The following is a 24,750-nucleotide window of genomic DNA, read 5'->3' as shown; positions in this document are numbered from 1 at the left end:
AATCGAGTAAGGCCAAGGGTCGATAATTACCTGGATTCTCCTTCTGGTCTTTTTAAAAAATCGGTACAATGTAGCTTTGACAAAAAGAGGAAGGTATTATACAGTCCCTGCTTATTTCTTTGAATGATCCACCTAGTATAATGCACCATAAACGAGGATCTGCCTTCGAGGACAATTTACATAAACCATCCGGTCCCATGGCTATGGAATTTTTAGACTTAATTATAATAGTTACTATCTCTTCGGGACAAATAGGTATTTGCCAATAATCCAAAGACCTTATATCGAGCATTGCTATGTATGTATATATGTATATGAGTGTGAATGTATAAGTATCTATGCATGTACTGGATATATAAAGTACCAACCTAGCTAGGAAGCAACAGAGCACGGTATGCAGTGGATGAGAGACATCTTTATGGGAGCACAAAAGGGGCTTTTAAACCTGGGCCTCCACCTTTGGGGGAGGCAGGGGGCACATGGCTGCCTGGTCCAAAAAAGGTCAGTGCCCATTGTTTACAAAACATGTCAGGATGTTTTATGGGAATCTGATAAAGTGCTAAAACGACTGCCTGAATATATTTTCACAGCTACACGCTGTTCAAATGAAAAGAGCGCACGCTCTGCCCTTATTCCAAATGCACTCAATTTTGTGAATGTCCACCAGTTTGTCCGTTCACTATTGCACAACTCCTGTAGCATTCTCACCCTTCTGTGGGGAATATACTGATCACGTCAAATCCTGAAAATCGAAATGGATATTGATGAATTTAAATGCCACCATTTGTTTGAGAAGTGTGATAAACAGTCATTACAGAGATGTATGTTCATATGCCAGATATCAAGTTACATGGGAGGTTATCAACCTCAGACATAGGAAAAGTTGAGTGTACCTTACTAGTAACACTCAACTTTTCCTATGTCTGAGGTTGATAAACTCCCATGTATACATTTGTGATAGTAACACCTGCTGCTCCACAAAACAGTGTACATCATTAGACAGCACTAGCTATAAAACGTAACATAGCATCAGCATGGTGCAGGTCTAGAGATTCTTTTCTCCAAAAGAGGGTTGTAAAAACTAGTAACCACCCAAGTAAAGAGCATAAAGTGTTAGTCGGGAAAGGTGATTAGGTAGTCAAATTTAAGAGTGTGAAGCCAAAGTGCTGAGGCTCATATCGTGGCTTTGCGAGTGGACGTTGCAGTGACGCTGGACAGATCATGTTATGCCACTGCCATCCGTGGGAAGGCCTGCCTTCTCATATACTGGTGCTAATGTTTAGCCTGTTGCCTGGTCGTTCTTTTCATGTAGTGCATTGAGTGAAGGGCTCATATACAGAAGAGAGCTGGCCAAATGTCACAGGCCTCTGTTGAGAATATTTTCAAGTGTGCTTTTGTAGCACAAGAAATAAATTAGTTGCTTCTGTCTGAGTGTTGGGTATATTTAAAGCTTTAAAATACAATAGAAACCCACAGATTATATATTTAGACCCACAGCAATTGATATTCTGATACTTGTACACTAACCGAGTCCTTTGGGACTCAATGGAATGGGGATTTGTAATATCCTGGAAATTTCAGGATATCAGGCGGCGGAAACGGTAGGTCACTTTGTCTGTATCCCGCCGGAATTACCGGCGGGATACTGGCAAATTTATAATGAAGCCTAATGTGTCAATTACAGAAATTGCAGATTGGCTAAAATCCCATCCTCACCTCATAACCAATACGTGTGATCCTGGTCATTTCATTTAATCGTGTGGTGCCTAACCTATCAAAATTGCCATGTCAAGTTGTCAGCCCCTGGAATTGATTTAGTTCTCATGATATGCTCTTCAAAAAAGGCTCATTCATAGTTTAGCTGGCTATAGTGTTACTTCATGTATAATAATAGTGGCCTTGATATATTGCACACCAAAAAGTCACGTGTTTCTTTGCTGATTAATATCAATACAGTGTGAAAACCATAGTCCTCTTCTAAGCTGAGTCTATGTTAGCATACATGCACCTTTCGAGTAGCTTCTAATTTATATCCACTATCTCTTCCATGCAATGGTGTATGCATCTTTCCCATTGCTTCCAATCCAGCTGCATGCTTGAACATGTTTACACTATGCTAATATGAGTCCAACGTCTGCGTCATTTCATACGGCTACTGATCTGTCTAGTGCATCCAAAACTACACCCTCCTGTGGCTGCTATTATTAGTTTTGGCTATCAGGTGGCACTAAAGCACCACCCATATTCCAAAACTATTGCATTGGAGTACAGCATGAAGGCAGATGGGATGTGAGGAGAGGGATACTCAGCCTGTAGGTGTCCCTTGGTTATTTATTCACCCACGGCTGCCCTTTGCCATACTAATCCCTATGGCCATTCCAACCTACCACCAGCTCCTCCATGCCCCAAACTCCTCCTCCTAGGATCTCTGTGAGCGAGCTTTTTCAAGCGCTAACGTCAAACATGGGTCTGCCAGTGTTCTTTCTAAACAGTCTTCTGAGAATGAATGTCTTAATTGAAATTGTAAATGTGTTACTGGTGCAATAAACATGGCTTAATAAGTGTGCCTTCAGCCACCTGATTTATAAGCAATACGCATGACCTTGCTCTAAAGGCCTGGTGAAAACAAGCATTGAAAAGTCAACAGTTTTAAACTTGTTCATAGTTATTAGATAGGCATTTTTTCCAACACTGCTATTATATGCCCAGGTACTCAAACCATTTTCCAGCTGTTGCCATCTTATGCCCAGGTAGTACAAATATGGTAGTGTGTGACAAATGCCTATCTCATGACCACACACAACTGTTAACTTTGCCAATGCTTGTTAAAATGTGTGTAAAATGTGTCCCGCACTTTCACCTTGGACTGCTAATGTTGTCATTGAAATGCCTCTTGTTTATTATTCTGGTTCAAGCCAGTCTGACGTGGAGTGGAAGGGAGTATCCACGCAAAAGTGTCTATGCCCAGACCCCAAAATTGCTTAAGATGGCCCTGCTGGAGATGCTGCACTTTGAATTGTGGTTCGATGATGTTTCATTTAAGTAGCCATGCCCTGGAAAACGCTAACCATTATTTCCCTTTTGGAGATTCAGTCTCCAGACTGAGCATCATAGTATGAGCATGTCCTTGAGCACAGGAACACTCTTCTGGGTGGGTCCTTGCTAAGGGTGGACCCCGCGGTAGCCCAACAACCCTGTTTCTATGCAACAGAACTTAATTGCTCTTCCCACTACCTTGCCACATAGGATGGGTGCTTCAAAATAATTGGATTATATGATCTCAAGATAACACCCTTTATCAGCGATATTTGATAACATTTATAGAAATGTGTACTGTTTTTGTCATAATACACCAAGTCCAAATACGTACGTCGTCAATAGTAGCACTCAAACATTTTTTATGCACGATATAAGAAAGTGTCGATGTTGTTAAAAAGGAAATTGAGCAATCATCCTGTGTATCAGAATATATTCTGTGATGTGTTGGTGTGCAATCAATAATGGCTCTTTCTGTCATGCTTCCAGAGGGCTGGAGACAGCACTGAAAGGCTTCCTCCTACGCCGGGATTCCTGGAATTCATTTGATGAAATCAAGAAAGCTTTATGTTTTCACAGAACTGATGTTTCAGGTAGGTTGTGTGCACTGACCAAACGCATGCACTGCCTTCCACACAGGCTGGACACATAAGGCCATCTTAAACGTTTCACCAGTGCCAGAGATTGGTTCACGCCCCAATCAATCATTGCCACCATTTCTTGATGGGATTGATTAATCCCTCCCACAGTACCAGAGGGTTTACTGAGAATGTGTATATATCTGTCACATAAGGTGTTGTAAATGTTTAATGTGTTTAATTGTAGGATTTGATAGGCTATACATTGTTTTAATACAATTGACTAAAACCTTAAAGAAAAGCCTGCATGCAAATGTGTAGTTTCACAAAACACGTGCAGTTTTGACATTCCAGAGAGGCTGAAACTCCACCTTCTCGGAGAAGACAAGTGACAACATTTATGTTTGCAAACATCGATAACGCATCTGCATTTCTATTACGTTTAATACCAATATACATCTAAATATCTAATGCAAGCCCATGTGTGACCTTGAACTCCATTCGGAGTAGCTCATGACAACCTGACGAGAGAGCTCCGTGGTCTGCAGACAAAGCTACTGGGTGCCTGTTTCCACCACTGTTAAATGTCTTCACCTTTAAAAGAAATATCCCATAGATGTCTGGTGGGTGCTGAAGGGTGTTTTGCTTTTGTGCGGTCATCCTGCTTTTTATCTTTAAAGATAAAACAATGTAGGTTAACCTTTCTCCATGAACTCCCTTAGTGAGATCAAATGACCAGCATTTTCTTGGGAGTGCATAAGTAGCGTACAGACAGCTGTACCACCTCATCGATGGCCTGATGTGCATACTAAGGGCCATGTATAATTTCACTGCGCTGGCTTAGTGGATCTGATCTTGGGGGCTGACACATACAACCAATGAGCTACCTGATGACTATTGACACTGCAGAGAGCAGCACTGAGTAAGCGACGAGCATTTGCAGGCTGCAGTGTTGCGGATCTTTACAGAAGGACATGAAATTGACCTATCATATGTCTGAACTGTTTTAGGGATGATCTTCTTTACAAAGTGTAGTTGAGAGTTTATGCCACAAAAAGGATCTGCATGTATCATTTGAATCTAATTACCAGCAAAAACCTGTGTCCAAGTTGTTCTTGGTAAATTTCAGTTGCTCCGTGTCTCTTGCTTCCAAGGCGAGCACATTGCCACTGAGCTATCTTCTCGAGATTGGTTGAGCACAGTATGACTATCTGAACCTAGTCAGCACATAATTTGCATTTTATATTACAAATAGCTAGCACATCACTTCCAGTTTCTAGCAAACCCTCTTACTACATCAGTAACAGGTTACATTATTCCCAAAAATCATATTAACGTATGCCGGTTAAGCAGGTCATTGGTAGTTTTCGTTATAACCAGTTGGCAGATCTTTACTAGTTTTCCATATAACTATTCACCACAAGATTGCTAGTGTTTGCCAACTTTTCAAGTTTCCAGTTTCTATTAGACCCCACATCATAGCCTTTTTCAATTATATTTATTTAACCCATCATTCCACAGCCTCAACTGTCCACTACCAGCATGTTTTACCTTCTGTCACCAGTGTTGGAATGAACAGAGAACAATACTCCCCATGGTGGTCTCGGGCCTTGATGGGCAGCGAGGCTGCACCCAGCGTTGGATGCAGCAGTACAAACTCTGCCCCCTAGGACGTGTCAGCTTTTAGATGGGCGGCTGGCTGGGTTGGGCAGAGTGCTATGCATAGCCCTAGCAGACAGGTCTTGGTGGGGCTGCTGTTCTAACAGCAGTTTCTTTTGTGAATTTCTTATGCAAATGTATACTACTTTTCATCAGCGATTGCTTGTGAATGTTGAAAGTGGCGGGGTGTAAATGTGTTCCACAAATTGGCTCGAGCCAGCATGGCCATCAGTGTCGAACCTGCTCAGTGGAATCGGACAGCATTCTCTCCCAAAGAAATTCTTTTTAGAAATGAGTCAAAATGGTACATTTTTCAGCTCACTTTTGGGGTGAAATTAGATTAAAAAGGCCATTGGGGGATGCAGTATTTTCTGCAGGGGAACCCACGAAATATTCCAATACTTCAGATGCCGTGCTACCAACAGTACACAGGAGTGATACAGGAAACTATGCACGTGACATTTAAAAACGGTACATCTGAGAGAAACACTCGATGGACTGAAGGAAAATACATGTTTGTGCCATACCATTGAAACGGTGCCGGGTACAGTGGGACAGCCAGTACAATACACTGGGAAAAATGCCAATCGTAAATCACATGCCAGTGGAACTTACACCACGTTCATAGATTGTGCCAGGGGATATAGATGTTTTAATGTACATGATTGTTTCTGTGCTAGTTAATAAAGTACAATTAGATTTGCAAGAGTTACAAGTGTGCTGCCACCACATAGCAGGTTACTAAATATGCCAGCCTGACAGTGTACACATTGCCATGCCAATTTCTGCTTTGCCAATCCAGTTTTAAACGGCACCAGTTTTTGGTATTTTATTAATGCCATGCCAATTTTATCAGTGCCATGCCTGCCAGTTATCAGGTAATATTATCCCCATAAATAATGTTGCCATACATATAGTCGCCGGGAAACAGCATAGGCGACTTATTTATGGGGATAATTTATGCTGTAAATGGGAGCGGGGGTTGCGGGGCTGTCACCCGCTCCCTCTAAAAAAATATGGGGGTTACAGGGGTGTCCCCCGCAGGTTCCATATGGTAATATCACCGGAAAAATACGGCGCCATTCTTGTATGGCGAAATGTTTGCGGGGTTATTATCACATGGAAACGCCTGCAAGTGTTGCCACAATAATAAACACATTAACATGCTGGCACTTACATTGCCCCAGGAAACTGTGGCAGTGCCTGTATATGGTTTTACTGGACTAACACCAGCATGGAACTGAACGGGTAATACACAATTTTTAGGGACAATGATATGGTATGATAGTTTATTTATATAGCGCTTATACACAATGAGTTTCAAAGCGCTTCAAGGCAAGGGAGGGAACAAGGGAAAATACAATGACATTCTTACAGGCCATGAACAGTAAGGATGTGAAATTAACTATCATACTCGGCCTGACGACATTTCAGATAGTGCAAGAGCTAAAACATAGAAAAGGAAGGGTGGGGAAGAGTGGGAAGGAAATGGAAACAGACAGGTGACTACCGTACTAGGCCTGACGACATTTCTGGTAGAGCCGGAGAAAAACAAAAGGTGAGGGAGAGGGGTGCAGAAAGGGAGGGGAGGAACAAAACAAGCGACTATTGTACTAGGCCTGACAACGTTTCAGATAGTGCTGGAGGGAGGGGGGGGCAGTAAGGGGACGGGGGAGCGACAGACGAGGTTGCTATCATAATAGGTTCAGGGATAATTCTGATAGAATAAGTGAGTAGAAGAAAGTAAGGGGAGGAGGGGAGGAGATAGGAAAAGGGAGAGAGGAGGAGAGAACAGAACAGAGAGTAAGCAGTCAAAAAGAGTGGAGAAGCAAGAGGGGAGAGCGCATACAACTGCAGAAGTCAGTAGTAACACATAATGTTGCAACCCAGGATACAAGATGAAGATGGGAACAGCATGATTCAGGGTCACCATGAGTACAAGATGCAAAGGAAATCCAGCATGGGAGTTGAGAAAGGGTGACGCACCGTGAATCAATCAAGTCCATTAAAGTAAAATCCAGCATTTGCCACAAGACAGTGATGGTGAAACCAGAATGTAGCAGAACAGACTCCTGTGTGCGGGAAGGGGGGGGCACAAGGGAACAACACGGGGGGACCAGAGAGGGTGGGGACGACCTTTGGGCGCAGAGGTTGTAAACACATGTTGGTGCATGCTTACCTGCTGTCTTAGCAGGGGTTCGGGTCCTGGATCCTCCTGGTCTGAACAGGTCCAAATAGGAATTGCCCTTTTCTTTGACTTCTTTGACGCAAACAGGAATTGCCCTTTTCTTTGACTTCTTTGACGCAAACAGGAATTGCTCTTTTCTTTGACTGCCCTTCGCTTAGGACACCCGGGCGAGAGAAGCCCTTGATCTAAGAATTAAGAGCAGGAAGGAAGAGGCAGGGCTAAGAAGGTGGGTGGTGCTTAGGCCACGTGACCTAAATCTACTTACACCTGCTCCCCATCTGCAAAGGAAAAGAGGCTGGAGGGCTCCTTAAGTAGGGAAAAGAGCGGCAAGCAGGAAGGCACCAGGTGGGTGGGGCTTGCTAAGTGGTGAAAAATAGCGGCAAGCAGGAAGGAACCAGGTGGGCGGGGCTTAGGCCAGGTGACCTAGATCCACTTACACCTGCTCATAGCTGCAAAGGAAAAGAGGCTGGAGGGCTCCTTAAGTAGGGAAAAGAGCGGCAAGCAGGAAGGCACCTGGTGGGCGGGGCTTGCTAAGTGGTGAAAAAGAGCGGCAAGCAGGAAGGCACCAGGTGGGTGGGGCTTGCTAAGTGGTGAAAAATAGCGGCAAGCAGGAAGGCACCAGGTGGGCGTGGCTTAGGCCAGTTGACCTAGATGCACTTACACCTGCTCCTCAGCTGCAATTAAGTCATATTTGTATTGCTCCATGAAAATTGTGATGGTAGTCTCAAAAAATGTAATTACCTTTTCTTTTTCTTTTAACATGTAAAACGGTCACCAATGGATCGTATACACATAGTTGCAAACGTCTAAATAACATAGCAAAAAACACATTCAACCAAATCAGATCCACACTAAAATGATTCCATTTATACATTAAAAATGTCCTAGCATTGTCCACATTCACTTCATTTAACGATCAGGATACATCTTTTTGCCTCTTTTAGATACATAGGCAAAATTGGGTAATTGCTAAGTGTATCCCTAGTCATTGTCCGCCCAGGCAGCAAAACCAAAAACCATCAGAGAATAAAAAATGAGGATCATGTACAAATTTACAAAAATAACATAGCCTTTCCTCCATCGAAGACGAACGACTAATGGTTAGATGTTTAAGAGATTCTAAATCATAACCTGATTTGCATAAATTATATGTTCTTCTAACTCTATTAATGCCTAAACAAGGGCCAATGATCTCGAGGGTATCCAACAAATTTAAACAGAATTACAGTAGAATTCGACACATATTTCGGTTAGGAAAGTACGTAACATAACTGTTTGCTGCCATAGAAAGTCATAAGGCACGAGCAATCTTTTAAGCTGGGTTTTGCTTCCAGCGTCTGCCAGTAAGTCAGCCAATCTCATCTTTTGGCTTAATTTATAAACACTAATTTTTCTCTCTACTGTGAATTCATTATCATACTTAAAATCTATAGGCTTCAAAAATAGTTTGTTCTTATCACTAACAATGCACAGGCTTTTGGGTTGTTTTAATAACATAGAGCTTTTTCTTAAATCTCTCATATCGTTTTCCGAAGAGGCCATGATATTTAGGAAGTATGTACCCCTTCTGATTGTAATCATGTTACTTAAGGAAGTCAAGCCTATTTCAGGGAAAATTGGTGATGACTGTATTCTTGGGAAAAACTAGGCAAAAGCGCAAAAATGTACTGTCTATCCTATTCATTGTTTTGTCAAAAGTACAGGTTCTGGGTTATAAGCCATATGTTATGGCCAGAACACATTTAAGCGTGATAATGGGAATAACAGAACATCTTCCAATATTACTATCGATTGCATTCAGTCTTGCTCCTAATGCAACCAATTATTGGATCTAACATTTAGCAAATGAATGTCAGACCTACTAGAAAATATCTCCAAACCCAAGTATTTGGTTTCTGGAGGTGGTGTGCTTCACGATTGATCAACACGTGCTTGCTCAAGAAGATAATATGTGGTCACATAGCAAGATCATTTATCTAGTGGCTTTGCAGTCCAATTGGACTGTGGACTAATATTAAAATGTCGTTGCCAATCAACATATATCTAATAGGTTGGGTACTTAAATTCAGAAGAAAACTGAGCCCCTGCAAAGAAGTTGTGTAGGTCGGCTAGATAGATGTTAATTTGAAAGGTGGCCATGATACACTGATGTTTAAGTACTATGTTTGTAGAAATGTCATTAACTGTAAAAAGATTCTCATGCTGTTGTTTATGCTGCTCTCAGAAAATGATAATGCCAGTGTAAACAAAACATTCCAGAGTTCACTGAGTAAACAACTGTTGTGCTCTCGCAAAATAAGTGCATTTATTTATTTATTTAGTCATTTATATAAGCGCACAAAGCCCAGAGGCATCTTGGTGCTTTAACTTAAGAATTCGGTTACAGGGTGTGCTGGTAAGAGCAGATTACAAAAGCTGAATACCAGGCATTCGAAGGACATTGATAGCACAGCATATACATACTGGGAAAGTTTTGCATCTTGTTGCAGGGAGCTACATCACGCATGCATACATAGGACATAATTGGTACAGAGAATACATACTGGGAAAGTCTCGCCTCTTGTTATGGGGAGCTACAGCAGACATGCACATATGGGACATAATAGGTACAGGTAATACATACTGGGAAAGTCTCGCCTCTTGTTGCGGGGAGCTGTGTCAGGCATGCAAACATAGGACAACATTGGAAAAAAATCAAGTGAGTACATTACCGATAGGCAAGCTGACAAGGGCATCTCATGTTAAGGGGGATGCAGCAGGCGCCCAGGCAATGAGTCCAATCGGTAGGTAACAAGAAGAGTCAGGTGGGTACATTACCGGTAGGCAAGCATGAAAGTCTTATCATTTTTCCCCACTACACAAACAAGGAAGGCAGTGTGCTTTTTGGAACGCAAGAACTTATTCACTCTCACAATTAGATTAGAAAACCTGCGCTTATCTGCCTGTTTATTAACTCAGATATATGTTACAGAATACGAAGGAAGATTATAGCGAAGGTTATATCACCGTTGGCAAATATGCGCTCCACTTAATCCCTGCCACAAACTTCACTGGACTGCTTCCCAAACCGAAGTTGTTAAAGAGAAAATCCGCACAACGGGAACGGACCGGACAAGATACGTCTACCTTCTATCAGCCCAGCACAAGTGATTGTGTCTCTCTCTGCCAAGCTGATTCAGTGGCCCCCAATCTCATGCAGCACAGTCATTTTCCAAAGATGTCAACTGCCAATAGCATTTCACAGATACCCGGCAGGTGTATGATGTGGAATGCCAGGACAAGTAAACACCCTCTGTTTCTTATGGGAGCCAAAAGAACTACTTTCGGCTCCTTGCGGAATGCAAAACAAACATTGACTGGCCTGAACAAAAACAAGATGGTTTTCAACTGCTTCAGAAAATGCAGACAATGTGACGATTGGGGAAACGAACTGGGCCTAGAAATATCCGATGTGGCCTGGGGTGAAATGTGCCTACACACCAAAAAAGTCTCCCTCAACTTCCGTCACCGCGCCATGCAGTACAAACTTCTTAACAGGCTCTACTATACCCCACACAAGACCTCGAGGTTCATACGTACCACTGCGCACCTGTGCCCTCGGTGTGGTGCTGAGGAAGCTGACCACTTGCATATGTTTTGGACCTGCAGGGAGCTATCTGGGTTTTGGGAAAGCATCTTGAAAGCACTTTCTGCAATAACTGAAACTGTGGTTGACCCTGATCCCCTGGCGGTTTTGTTTGGGGCCTGGAAAACGGATGATACCAGACGTCTAGCTAAATATCTAAACATAAGCTGCATGATTGCCAAAAAGTGTATACTCCAGAGTTGGAAAAGCCCCTCTCCCCCGGTCTTTCAGAAATGGTTATGCTTACTCACCTAGTCACGAAATTGTGAGGAAGAATACCTGACTGTGCTCCCCGACCAATCTCACCCCAAGAACATTTGGGTAGAATTCAACACTTACCTTGACAACCAAAGCGAGGGCACTCCCGAGTCTGGATTGTCCCCTGCCCCGCCGGGCTCTGACCCCACATCATGAAGCTCTACTTTTGCTCATTTTCAGGTACCGCTCTGATGTAAAAGCTGTGATTTCTGTATCTTAATTAATGTGCTGCTCTATGATGTAACTGTTGTACATTTGTTACCTTATGTGCGTGCCTTGTGAACCTCTGCCGTCAAAAATAAAAGTTTAAAAAAAAAAGAAAATGCAGACGATGTTCAGAACTTAAGCTTGCACTGAGGCTTGGAGTCAAATGTCCACTGCTGCACACAGAATGCATTTCATACAGACTCCATATTTGAGTCAAAGACATTACATTTTTAAATTCATTACATTAACATTATCCCACTGGGATCTACATTTCCCATAATTATGCATATTGCTGATGCAACACTAGCACAGAAATGTATAAACAGACATAAAGATGTTCTGGCCCAATGTAGATGACATCTAAACTGTCTCCCGAAAACAGTGCTGCCAACCTCAAATATATGCCTGTATTGCACCGATTAAGCACAGTGAAGATAAGCACATTGTCATGGTGGCCTCTACACTTCCAATGAAACTGCCCCATGTCACACCACATTGTTCCTTATTTGCAACATGGTACGCTCCTTGTCGCTATTACTGCCACACACTCACACTAACATTCACACTCTCACTTCACAAACATTCGCACTCATGCACACACCCTAACACTCTAACTCTGATACGCACACCGTCTCTAATGCCCCCACTCATACACACTCACATGCTTCGGTGAAGCTCACATTCACTATCACGTGCACGCATTCAAATTAATTTTACCATGACACACTCCCTACCACACACACTTTAGTCTTCACTTGCTGTTACTCATTCTCACATTCCATTACCCACTCATAATAACACCCATTTTTACAAACACTCTAACACGCATACCCACATGCTCACACACTATCAATATGTGGCTGATGTCATGACACGAGTCATGTTATTACTGGTAGGCTTGACATTCCCAGTAAACTTCCACTTCAGCATTTCCTATAAACTCCCAGTTTGACATTCCCGTTAAACTCCTAATTTGACGTTTCTAGCAAGCTTGCAGTTTCACATTTCCAGTAAGCTCCTAGATTGGCATTCCCAGTAAGCTGCTTGTTTACACAGTTCAATTATACTCAGCAGAAATATTGCAATTAGAAGGAAGAAGAGCCTGTTGGAGATTCCCATCTGAAAGTGAAAAGACACAACATAAATCCCTAAACCCAAATAAACATGATCGCAGCCAATGCGGTAAGGCTCGGGACCCATCTGATTAGGTGAAAGGTTTCTAAATCCATGGACAAACAAGTGCCTATTATCCCTTAAGCAGACATCTTTTCTGTTGGTTCCTACGAACAGATAATTCTATGGGCTTCCATGCAATCCTGATTTTAGACAGCAACACGAATAAGAAACAAAGATAGTATGCATTTAAACTCAAACCCACCAACATCCCCAGCACTCCTCAAAATATCACATTTTTAACCTCATTCAACAATGCATCCTGCACATATGTACATATTGGCATTTAGAAATATATTTCATGGCATGAAGAACTGTTAAGAGTGAGACTTCTTGAGGCAGCAGAGGTAAGGCAGATAAGCTTCTTTTTATTGGTTATGACATATAGGCACATCAGATGGCAGGACAAGGACAGGAGCAGAGAGGGAGCCACTGGCTCCCACCACCCAGGCTACATGGTATCAACTGCCATGGGTGGAACACACACCGAACAACATTCCAACTCATCCATCAGCATTCAACCTGTGCTGTCATTTAGTTCCTGACATCATTCACTCTCAAGATATAGATGACACATCTCCTTCCCTTCACATACCAATGCACACTGACACAAGGCATAACACACCTCCTCTACTTCATAGACTGGAATCACACCACACTATGAACACTACATCATGCTACACACATGCCCTCCGATCCAACAACACCAACATCTAAACAGGGGGGGGGGGAGACCAACCAAAAGAGTGTAACTCAACTATCCTGCAGCAGGCTTGGGCCAAACAATGCAAAAATCACAAAGAACCCTTCAACAAAAACCTAACCCCTTAACTCCTGAATCTTGGGTATGCCTCCCCCAAGTAAATACCCGGCCCACTGAGGGCCAGCACACTAACACTCCCACTCCACCTGTAACTCCAACCTCCTTTTACCACTCGCTGCTACCGATGAGTCTTAGGGCTGCCACCCCTTCGAACAACTGTCCACAGCGGGCACTGACACACAAGCAAACCACTCAACCAGGGCCTACCCAAAAACCCACCGGAATCCCAACACACGTCAGGGCCATCGCTGGCCAGTCAGCATCCCACAGCAGCACGATAGAGCACACACAATATGACTCAAGACATACCAACAAAGATTGGAACACAACCAAAACACAAAAGAAATGCAATGAACATCACAACCAAACAGTGTGCCTCACATGACAGCAAAGCTGTACAACCACCAGTGCATGTTTGTTGGCCAGACACACAAGCATCCAACAAGAACGAAACTACTTCCCAGGATTGAGTAAGTGGCAAAGTGGTGAAGAGGTGCTGTGTGCCAACTCAACATCTTAAGGTTCTCAGGGCATGCACCATATATATGTTAGTACCATACAGTGCTGATAACAATAAAAAGATCACACATGAACACAATTTGTCATTACATTGACAGCATGAAACATCCACAATTGGACAGCTGGGCTACGAGTACGACCCTACCCCGGTTACCTTAAACATGGTATTAAGCAACGACCCCAGCAAAACTCCTTAAATTCCAGCAAGCAACAAAATGAGTGCCTTTTACCACTGGAACACCTCTGACCAGAACCCAGAAAGCTGTCATGCCTTTCCCCCCAGTAAAACTAGTGCCTTAAACCACCAGCACTAACCAACAAATAGGTCCCAAATCACACCAGGACAACACTGTGTATTCACACACAAATGTTGCTTCCCTAAACACATGTGCCATAATGGGAGGCAACAGCTCTCAAAAACACACTCTCAAGTACATGCACACCAGGTGTGGCATATCATATAACTTCTCTGCCATACCACAAGTAGTATTGAGCAAGGAAAGCAGGAATGCAGACTCTGTGCAGAAATGAACACACAATCATAGGTAATTAACAAGGTGAACACACCTCAAGCACGCCATGAATGCACATGCGTGGTTACCCAATTCATCAGTTTACCCAATGACACAGAACACAAATTGCACACTCATCCCTCCAATATTAGGAAAGCATCCTATCAAAAACCTCACTTAAGCTCGTATAAAATACAATCTTTTGGGAACTTCACTAAATGTGTTCATAATAGCAACCTGCCAATCCTCAAAAACATTAAATCTATTTTACTCAGAAATACCACTCATCCATACCACACATCACAACTGTAAAAAAACGAATTTCTTTGTTAGTCCAGTCCATATGTCCCTGAGTCTATAAGTCCATGCTGCAGCATAAGTCTTGTCTCTCCTTCATCTTCTTAACCTCTTAAGCCTGGATCAGGACCACCTAATTGCCAGCTGTTAAGATTGAGAGTCCTTCAGTCAGCACAGGTAAGGCAGACTTGTGCCTTTATTTAGTCACATCATATAAGTACTTCAGTCAACAGGACAAGGACAGGAGCAGAGAGTGAGCCCACTGGCTCCTACTACCCAGGCTACATGGTATCAATTCCCATGGGTGCAACACACACTGAACAACATTTTAACTCATCCATAAACATTCCACCTGTGGCATCATTCACTCTCAAGACAGACATAACACATCTCCTTCCATTCACATACCAATGCACACCGACACAGACAGAACACATCTCCTTCCCTTCACATACAAATGCACACCGACACAGGACATAACGAGAACTAAACAATGCTTTGTTCAATCAGCTTTATTAACCCACCATGTACTTCCAGAACCAATCTTCTGGGCTTTGCATTCAGAGCTGAACGTTCTGCACCACAGACTCTATGCCTCCTTTAGGGAAGGAGCCCACGGATGCATTTATTTAAGAGAAAAATTAGATTGTACTAAGTCGTCCTTTTACTATTCAAGTGTTCTTCTTTGTCCCAAAGAGAACACCTTAAGGGAAAGTGAAAAATGACTCCCCTTTCTGCCTTTCAACTCTCAATAACAAGTCAGCCACTTTGGAAATCTTAATTCCCTTCAATTTCTACTGAACCTGAGCCTTTTTAGACTCCTATACAACTGCTGATTCACATACTCTGTGTATATATATCATCACATTGAAAACCTGTTTCAATTAGCACTAGTGACTCATTCAGATTTCATATCCTAACTCATACAAAGTCCAATTGTATTTACATTAGTCAAAAGAATGTTGACTTTCTGTTTAAACTGGCTCTTCCTGACTATAAGTCCATGCTGCAGCATAAGTCTTGTCTCTCCTTCATCTTCTTAACCTCTTAAGCCTGGATCAGGACCACCTAATTGCCAGCTGTTAAGATTGAGAGTCCTTCAGTCAGCACAGGTAAGGCAGACTTGTGCCTTTATTTAGTCACATCATATAAGTACTTCAGTCAACAGGACAAGGACAGGAGCAGAGAGTGAGCCCACTGGCTCCTACTACCCAGTTTAGAAATAGTTTCTTGATTGTGTGAAGGGTCAGAAATGCCAGGCAGACAACTGCTTGTGGTTTTATCAGCCTTTGACATTTTATGTTAACCAAGAAATGCAAACAAAACCTAACTAAGCCTACTCTACCAGAGAATTCCCACCTAGTCTAGATTCTAAGGCAACCTCTCCTACCATGCATACACTGTCCCTCACACTATGCAACAGAACAATTGAAACCAAACATAAACATAGATAAAAGACTACCAACTAAGCAGTGTCTTCGATGACTTCTACTCGCCCTTAGTAGATCGTGTTCCCCCAGAAATGTCCAAAGTCAATTTCTCCCAAGGAAAAAAGAAAGTACTAAATCAGTTCTTGAAAAGTTCCAAAGAAACACAAGTACACTCAAACAAAAATCCACTGGTAACAGTTCCTTCTTTGTTTGATGAAAATATTCCCTTTCCAATTTCCACACAAAGAAAACAGCACCAATGGTATTCCTGAATAAACTCCTTCCAGGAAAGAATGGTTTGGGTTCAGAATATTAGTACCATTCCTGCTCAATAAAAACTCCTCTTCTTGTGAGCTCTGCAGCATCTTGAATACAATTTGTCAGAATGCTTCATCTGAGGGGTTGCTCTCTCTGTAACTCCCTTCTGCCAATGATCTGAGAGACAGGCTCCTTTGCCTCACAGTTTGCTACTGCTTCTACTATATTCAAATAATAATGTTCTGACAAAATTATAGACAACCACAGTTATGCTGCTTCTGCTTCAATGTGATATTTATAAAGTATTTAGGCAATTTAAACAAGACTTATTTGACCTCTGCAGGTTGGCAAGGCACTGTTCTTTCCCGTATGATGAGAAAGGGCAGCCTCTTTGCCTTGCAGCTACCACAAAATTTGTCTGTCTTTGCGTCCAGACTGCTTTTCTCTCACTCAATTTTAACAGTATCAGCTCCACAGATTAAGACAAGCACCCAACTACCTTTCCCAGCTTCATGTACACCTTATTGTTTCCAGTAGTCACCCTTATATCAGAGGACTCTGGAGGTACAACAGTTCAGCAATCTTAAAACAATGGTGTTTACTTCGTAATTGGGTTGGTTTCACTTCAGGAAGGCTTTTTCTACTGGCTTGGGCAATGCATGTTGTCTTTGTAACTTCAGCAACTTTTGCGACTTCTAAAATAATTGTTCGAAGGGATTGTGTCCTCCGACGTATTCCTTATCTTAGATATCTCCTTCCAGCTTTGCTGGCCTCGGAAAATTTTTCTCTAGAGGGCGCTGTGCGTCGATGTCCGCCGAGTCGATGTCCCTCGACAGCCGCCGTATCGACGTCGACGTCATACTGCCTATAAAGGCCGCGCGCAGCGTCCATTGCTCAGTTCCGTTTTTCTGCGCTTACTCAGTGCCTCGGAATACCGTTGCTCAATTTCGTAGACAATTTATCCTATTTACCTCGAGAAATTCGATCCGTACTCGATGGCTTCCTCGTCGGAACTGACGACCCCTCTGTCCGGCTTCAAAAAATGCTGAGATTGTGGGAAAAAGATGTCGCTGACTGACCCTCACAGAGTTTGTCTGTGGTGTTTGGGAGCTGAACACCATTGTTCGGAGTGCGAGGACTGTATGTCCATGGCAGCTAAGGCCCTGAAGGAGCGTAGAGGGAAGCTGGAGAAAGGTAAGACTTCAAAAGCTTCTTCTTCCTCGACGAAGTCGAGACATTCGTCTCCTCGTCACCATTCGCACTCCAGGTCTCGGAGTGGGTCCCATCACTCCTCGAGATCGAAGCACTCGAAGAGGAGACGTCGAAGATCCCCTTCTCCGTCCTCCTCTTCCTCTGTTTCACCTAAGAGAATCACTTGCCCCACGAAACATAGTTCCCGGGCTGAATGGGAGGAATTCCGCAAAAATATGATGAGCGTCTTCGAGAAAGCGGCCCGACCCCCTCGAAGACTGCCGAGAGCGATGCTCTGGTCGAAAGACCCAAAGGTCAAAACGCCGCGAGTCGCAGTACCCGGTGAAGGAAGCTTCTCGAGCGCGTCACAAACCCTCGAGTAAAGCTATGACCTCAAAACCTTCTTCGAAGGTTCCGTCGACGCCATCGACGAAGGTTCCATCGACGCTGAGGTCGGTGTCTTCCACGCCGTTGTCGAAGGGACCTTCGACACACGGGTCTGTCGACTCGACGCCATCTTCGACACCGGCGTCAACGCCAAGGAAAGTCATGGTTACGACGCACCCAGTGGCTATCCCCAGGTCCTGGATGACGATGGCGTCGAGATTGTCGACTTCCTCGAGCAGAATCCCAATTCTATCGAGGCCCTCGAGGCCTCCGCCTTTGTTTTCGATGCCACGCCCGAAGCCTTCGACGTCGGCGTCGACGACATCGACGTTTTCGAGGCCGATTACGACGAGTTTGGCACCCTCTGCCTTGGAGATGGGTTTTACACCCTTTGTGAGTTCAGAACAATTGAGAACTATGTCCTCAATTATGGAAGAGGGAGAACTATCTGAACAGGAAGACACATTTGAGTTGCAGGGACCTGCAACCCCAGTTCAAGAGGAGTTATCCTCAGAATAACGCAGGTTAAAGGATCTCCATGATTCCTTACATGAGGCAAGTGGGTTAGACACTTCCCCTGAGGTGGAGTTCGCTAGGCCAGACCCGGGGGAGCATGCTGAAACCCCCTATAGAGCCTTAATGGCCAGAATCACAGAATTTATGGGGTGGTCAACACCTTCACAGGCTTTCCAACAAGATGACCTCACGGATATTCTTGACAAAGGTCCACAGGAGGATCCTGTAGTGCCCTTTCATAAAGCTCTTCAGAGGAAAATCATGACGAACTGGGAAACCCCAGATGTCGTCCCGGCAGTGAATAAAAAACTGTCTACTAAATATTTATTTATTAATAATGTGTTACAGTTTATATTTAAACTTTTCACATATTTATAAATTATATAAGATCAAATATAAATGCATTATAAAATATAAAACTAATGAAAGAAAACCGCATAAGAAGAAGAAGAAGAAAAAAATAAAAAAAGAGAAACCTATTACTTGTTACATATTATTACTAACAACAAACGAAAATTTGAGTTACCATTAAGCTCATCATAATTTAACATTTATAGCTCTTGCTATTCTTCTAATCTTTAAACACTAATAGCGATTACCCATGCTGAGGTATATGGAACAAAGAATCATAAGTCTCTGCAGAACTCAATGCCATGGTGTTAAACAGGTTAATACAGAGATGTTCAGAGTTCTTTCAATTTCCAACCATACTCTAAAGGTGGCAATCTGCAGCTGCTTACTTTGAGTGTTTGTGAGGCGGTGCCAAAAATCAACTTCCCCTACAAACTCCATATCATGGACAAAGTTGCCGTAATTTGCTAAGTAAGTGTCCATCATATTTACACAACTAGTTAGGACATGATTAGCTGTTTCTTTACATCTCTTGTCCTTGCAGAGTCTACAGTATCTCTCTGTAGAAGATAAGCCATTATACTTGCTTTTGTTGGTCAGCAGCGGCAGATTATCAACCCTCAATAAGAGTAGAAATCGTCTGAGTCTACTAGAAGGACTAAGGGTTAAATATGGCTGCATTTGCTTGAATGAGTAGAGCATGTAATGTATGAATTTATATTTTGGAAGCTTGTCGAGATGTGCGTAGTTTTCTAGCCAATCCCAAAGATCAATTTTTTTGGATAGAGCTTTTTTTTGAGGATCATTGAACTTCTCTCCACTCATGGTCCAACATATTGTCCTCAGGAGGGCTTCAGTCTCTTTTTTCAAATGGCATTTGGTGGTTTCTTTTGTAATTTCCATGCCATATTCTTTTAATAACCGAGATTCTGGTTGTTTAGATATCTTTAAATACAGTTCTGCTCTCCTTTTCAGGACAATGGACCTTAGGGAGGAGACCCCAACTTCCAATCTTAACAATGCCATTGGGATAGATTGAGGGAGGCCTAGGATTCTTTTCCAGAACTTCCCCTCTATCACTTGCAGTCAGCTTAGGTCCATTTGCAGTAGGGCTTCCAGCCCGTAAACGATCATAGGCGTTAGAACCTGTGTATAGATTTGACGGATTCCACGTAGAGACATTCCACAGTTCTGTCGTGCAAATTGGCTAATCAACGACGTTACTTGAGCTGCCCGATTTTTCCTCATTTGGATGCAGGTGTTATAGCCCAGTTTAGCATCAATTTCAACCCCAAGGTATTTGTATTGCTGGGTATATTTAATTTCTGTTCCATGCAGTATTAATCTGGGTCGTGCAATCTTCTTATTTGAAAAGACCATCACCTGAGTTTTCTCCTGATTGATATTTAGGTCGTTATTTGCAGCATATTCCCATAACTTCAAAGCGGACCTCCGTAGACCGCTGAAAGTATGATCCATAATTATCAAATCATCTGCATACGCTAACACTGCGCAATGGATAGTGCCGACTACGGGAGAGCAGTTATTTTCGCTTAAAATTGCACCTGGAAGGTCATATGTAAACAGATTGTACAGAAATGGGGCCGTCACGCATCCCTGCTTGACTCCACAGTTCTGTGGAATCCTAGCTGTCAAATCACCCTGAGCACTAAGTCTGCAGGCCACTGTGTTGTCCTCATGCAGTAATTTTAGGTAATACAGAAGGGTCTCAGGGCAGCCTAATAGCTCGAGTTTTGCCCACAGTTTTTCTCGGCGGACTGAGTCAAAGGCTGCTTTAAAGTCTACAAACAAGGCATATAATGGAGGATTGCCTTTTCTCAAGGCTTTTGAGCGCAGAGTGTCTAAAATGATGATATTGTGGATTGTGGAATAGCCTCTTCGGAAGCCACTCTGAAAAGTATTAAGTATTTCAGTTTTGGTTGCCCATTCTTCCAATTTCTCCAGTAAGAGCGATGCAAAAAGCTTTCCTGTGCAGTCAAGCATTGAAAGTAGTCTAAAATTACAGGGATCCTTCCTGTCACCCCTCTTGAAGATAGGTATTAAATAGGCATGTTGCCATGATTTAGGAATTCTCCCATCCGCCAATACTTTGCCAAACAATATGCTTGCGAATTTAGCCCAGAATTCCGGCTGGCTCCTCAGCACAGCATTTGAGAGGCCGTTAGGCCCTGGAGCCCTGGACGACTTAAGCTTTTTAATTTTACAGATTAGATGTTCACTTGTTATGCTGAAAGGGACAGATCTTGGTGTCATTTTTTCTACCTGCTTGCCCAACTCATCGTTGGGGATATTACGGCGCATAAGGAAATCTGTCCATTTGTTTGCACTTATCGGGTTGATCAGATCCTTACTACCGCTACCCCTTGCTTGGCCGAGTAGAGACCATATGCTTCTCGTGTTTTTGGAGCATATGGTTTGAACCATAAATTGCCATCGCTTAAGTTTTTGCTCATGTTTTTTGACTTTAATCCACGTTCTATATTTATTTTTTAGAGTTCTGCATAATTCATGGTAATCTCCAAAGGATTTACTGGTATATTTGGCTTGTCGGATTTCTGCTCTTAACCTGCGTTTAGCATCTCTTATGCTTTTGTCGTATATTACCGATGTTTTAACATCTGTCGCTATTTGGTTTGTGGCAGATGTCGCGTGTGTAGAGGAAAATGTGGCGGCCCAATGTTCTATCTCATTTATGGACATATTTTGGAGCTGGGATAGTATGTTATCATCCGCCATTTGCACCATGCTTCCAGCCGCGTTCATGTTTTTATCAGACCAGCATATTCGGGTACCCGAGTGGTTAGTTAACATATCGCCCAGGGGTTTAGTATGTATGGTAGGCAGGCCAATGGTAAACTTTAACATCAGGGTAGAATGATCGCTCCAATCGTTTGAGGTGATCTTCAAATCTCTTACTTTCAGGGCCATCTGGGGGCTCACAAATATATAGTCCAGGGTACTTTTTGCTTTCCCACTATGCCAGGTGTAGTTTCCTGGGTTATCACTAGGAGTTCTGCCATTAATCAACTCCATTTCCCATTCATTGAAAAAGGTCTGCCAAGAGGCGCCAATTGGATCTGTGATTTTATGTTTCATATTGTTTGTTGGATTCAAAAAGGGATAGGTTGTGGTACCTGCTGTGCCTGATATATGACATTTAAAGTCCCCAGCAATAATTATCAGATTGTTAGTCGGCACAGTCACCCACGCCGCTATTAATTCATGAATTGCTTCTTGGAGGGATTCAGCTTTATTTCCATAAGGTGGACTATAGAGGTTAATGATGAGCATATTTTCTTTACATCCATCACTTATACTCTCCATTTCCACTGCAATCACTTTGTCGCTGGCTACTGTCTCCAGCTGTCTGGATTTAACCGTATTTCTGATACCTATAATCAATCCTCCATAAGGTCTCCCTCTCCTTCCTTTCATCGCAAATGATTGGTAAATTGAATAACCATTAAGTATTATAGGTGCCCTTATCCAGGTCTCTTGCAGGCAAATGCAAATACTTTCGGTTAGAAGCTGAAGAGAACCTGCCGGGGCGAATAAATGCTTGAATCCTCTACGATTCCAGGATACTAGTGAGGGGATTCAATTCGAGCTCACCACCTTTGGTAGTGCTGATGCTAGCCAGGTTAGCACATTCTGGACATCAGCTATCGCTACCTGATCCCTTTTCAGTTTGGGGAATCCATCGGTAGTTTCTTTTGTCACTGGGATGACATTGCGTGGCCACTTAGGATCCTCCTTATCTGGATCGGCATCCACTTCGATGTCGACATCTCGGAGGCTTTCTTTGTAATTGCGAATCAATTGTGCGGAGGAAATAAACTTACAATGAATGGCGGAGACATTAGCATTGATGACTTGCAGAGGCTCAACAAATTCAAAGTCATCTGATCTTAGTACCCGCAGTTGAGGAACTGCATGAAATCTAGTCATTAACTCAGATCTGGAAAGCCAGCTGTTCTCACTTTGCTGGTACAGATTTTTAATGAGGCATATCCTGTTCTCTTTGGGCGATACCTCCTTGTTCTTAGAGTTGTCCACAGGATCCATTCTGCTTTGATTTCTGTCGGCTAGAATGTTGCCTTCACCACCAGTTATATGAGACTCCTCAGGCTGCTCTGTATCAGCTGTAACAGATATAGGTGAGGTTCCACCTTCTATTTCATAGTCCCCATCATCATCAGACAGTACCCAGCTTGTTAAGTAACCTGCTTGCTTCTTCTTACGTCTGCCCCCGCCTAAGGTTGGTTTCTTTGATTTTTTATTGTTCTTACCTAATGTATCAGTCTCTAATACAGGAGGTATCCCCTCACGATCCTTCTTTCGCGTTGCTGCTCTTTTGGCTAGTCCCCTCTGTTTACGGGATTGAAATATTTCAAATGTATTGACTGCATTAGGAGACTTTTCCAGATCTTCTATTGTCTCGGCTGCCGCTGGATTTGGAGCCGAACTCTCCCTCGATGGTCTGACAGTACTTGTATCAGCAGGGTTTTGTGTATGCAGACTTAGTGTGGTTTCCAATATGCGTCCACACATTTTTAGCAGGATCTTGAGTGCAAATTGTACAGAAGCGACCAACGATTGTAATTCAGCCAAGTCTGTGGGATTAGAAGATGTGATGCTTCTTGCGTCCACCTCTCTAAGTTCCAGCTCGGATTCATTGTGGATTTTTAGATTAGGTGTTGTTGATAATCTCATAGAGTCAGCTCTCGAGGATTGAGTAGCTTCCTCTGTAGGATCTCTAGGAGCTGGTTGTAATGCTTTGATCACCGCTGGTGTCATCGATTTTTGCATTGAAAGGCATAGCTCCAGTAGAGAGTTGTTGTCAATATCTCCATAATTCTCTTGATCCTGTAGCTCAATATTTATCGCCTCCCCCTCGTCCATGGTGGTAGAATTGTTTTCGGGGTGCGGATTCACTGTAAAGAAATCTGTTATTGCACCTTTAATAACTGGTGCAGGCTTTGTTTGCTTTCCGTGGTCCATTGCTCTCTCGTTATTCGTTGGACTACTCATTATTTTCCGCTGTCGCAGATTGTAGCGTGCTTGAAGCTTCTTGCGTGAGGGCATAGAATTAATCCACTCTAATTCGTTATCAATATGTAAGTCTGAGCAGTCTGGTATTCTTCCTCTATGGGCTCAGTAGACTCAGCTGTATAACACTAGCTTCAAGGTCGCAGTAGATGCAATTGCCTTTCGGTGCTCACAGTCTCAAAAAGTTCAAACCCAAATCTCTGAGATGACCCTAGAGCTCTCAGCTAAAGGGATAATGACTAGTGCTTGTTATGTAGCACTATGAATCTGACAGTTAGACAGGGCCCTCGACAGTGGTTTTACCACCCCACTTAATCACAAGTCAGATGGAGTTCAAATAATCATAGGGAGCAGATTATGTATAGTGTATGAGACCAGATTTCGAAGGTGACCAACAGTCTCCTAGTATGGTTAATCTATAACTAGGCCTCCATGCTTAATAAAAGAAAATATAGGATGGACCTTCCAGCAGTGGAGCTAAGTCTTTGCAGTGGCCAAATCAAAACGGCCCGGAGCAAAAAGAAAAAAAAAAATTAAAAAAAAAATAGTTTTCCTTTAAGAAAAGAATCTTACCGAGTGCCTAGACCTCGCCTGGGCGCTTCAGTTGATAGGGAGCTTTCACCGCTCCGTGCCGCCCTCGGCTTTTCTCTGTGTTCGTGCAATTCCTTAAGC

General features: G+C 42.9%; 1 pseudogene; it reads left to right on the top strand.

Annotated features, from left to right (window-relative positions):
• LOC138568627 (hydroperoxide isomerase ALOXE3-like) overlaps positions 1–24,750 on the top strand; it is a 935,706-nt pseudogene that overhangs the window by 535,243 nt on the left and 375,713 nt on the right.

The sequence above is a fragment of the Ambystoma mexicanum genome, chromosome 1p, assembly GCF_040938575.1.
Source record: "Ambystoma mexicanum isolate Mex_15411 chromosome 1p, UKY_AmexF1_1, whole genome shotgun sequence".
NCBI classification, from domain to species: domain Eukaryota; kingdom Metazoa; phylum Chordata; class Amphibia; order Caudata; family Ambystomatidae; genus Ambystoma; species Ambystoma mexicanum.
This window is presented reverse-complemented; position numbering and strand designations above follow the sequence as displayed.